Source organism: Aplysia californica, unplaced genomic scaffold (assembly GCF_000002075.1).
Source record: "Aplysia californica isolate F4 #8 unplaced genomic scaffold, AplCal3.0 scaffold00098, whole genome shotgun sequence".
NCBI classification, from domain to species: domain Eukaryota; kingdom Metazoa; phylum Mollusca; class Gastropoda; order Aplysiida; family Aplysiidae; genus Aplysia; species Aplysia californica.
The window spans coordinates 232,189-233,993 of NW_004797368.1; positions in this window are offsets into that span (position 1 = coordinate 232,189).

Here is a 1,805-nt window from a genome sequence, read left to right on the forward strand (position 1 = left end):
TCTCTCTCTCTCTCTCTCTCTCTCTGCTATAATTATGACGCAGTTTTTGTTCACGGCCCTTGAGGTAGATCACCCATGCCACTATGATGCCACTCCTTCTCCTATGTTGCTCCTGACAGGCAGGATCGAGGCCCACCTCCTACATAATTTGAATATTGTCGATGGGAGCGTAAAACGCCTACATTGAAAACAAACAAACAAACACCCCCCACCCTCACCCCCCTTAAAAGAACGACCCCACCCCCTCAAGAAAAACCCAAATAACGTTACACACACAAACCGCAAGGGCTGTGCATGCATTGTTGTTGTTGTTGTTGTTGTTGTTGTTGTTGTTGTTGTTGTTGTTGTTGCTGCTGCTGCTGTTGCAGCTGCTGTTGTTGTCGTCGTTGTTTTCGGAAGCGTCTGCATGGCTCGATTGAAGAGTCTTGTTAACATGTATTTGATTATAAAGTGGATCGGGTGTGAATAGGTCAGACAAATTATGCCTCGTCGAACAAGATCATAATCAATCAGCTCTATTGATAATGTTGAACTGTGACTAAGGTTCGAATCCTAAACGTAGTAATATTGAACAAGAGTAGTTTGGGGAATTTTCATGGCTTACCACCGACTTTGCATCCGTGGAAATTGATAGATTCGGAGGCACCACCTCTTTGATAATAACATAACAGCGTTGAAAGGTGAGATATCCATAACACACATTAAGGGGCTCTTGTGGTGCTGTGTTCACCTCTCATTCATTAGGTTCAGGGTTTGAAACCTGACAGCGACCGAAATGCTTTTTTCTAAAAAAAATGTTCCCCTTTAACTTCATTTCCTGATCTCTTGACATGTTCTGTCATCTGCTTTTATCTCCATTTTCCTGCCCCATCCCCGCCCACCACCGGGCCTTGGGCTCCTGTCTCCTTTACTCCTGACTTTTTCCTAAATGTACAGCTCCTCCTGGCTTCTTCTTACTATGCTGTCTTTCAGCCACACCACACCCCTTCTCTCAGGACAGGTTTGATCGAACACCTAGCCTTCTCTGATAAGAGCGACAAATCTCTGAGGTACCGTATGCAAGTTGATGGCTCTAAAATGGATAAGAGTAGGTTTCGGCGGCCACCCAGGCAAAATTCAAAATTAATTTCTGCCAGAACTGAAAATTATACTGTAGTCAGTATAAAAAGATATATTATAGAGTACCTTCGAAATCTGAATGTGACTACCTGAAGGCAAGGGGTCCTACTAAGTTGGAAAAAGCGACCACATACTTTAAAATCAGTTGCCCCGCAGGTTGAAGAACCAACAGTGGGAACGTAAAGAAGACAAGTCGTAGTTTCAGTAGTCTACGTCATTTAAAAAAAAATATTTTAAATAACTCACGTATTTATTGGCTAAAAAAATGATTACACCTTATCCAACGTTAAAATAAAAATAAATAGTAAACGTCAATACTTTAGTTAGCAGCTTTATTGTCGTATTATAGGCGGCCACGAACCACCAGGTGTCTTTATGTAAGCTACAAACCACATCAACGGTGAGAGGCTCCTGATGTCCATAGTGAGATGGTTTTTATTTTTCTCTTGCCCTCCCTCTGACTATTTGGAGCACGTCGTTGGTTAAGTTGGTATCCTGCTGGCCACTGGTGCTAAAAACCTTAGTTCGAACATTCTTAAACTAGATTGTTCTGGGGAAGATTTCGATACATCAACACACTTGGCTTTGTCTTAAAGTAATGGATTTGAAATGCCGATGTCCTGTCCCCAAACCTATTCATTGCATACGGCACTGTGCATTACAATTAGTGTGAAATGTATTACATT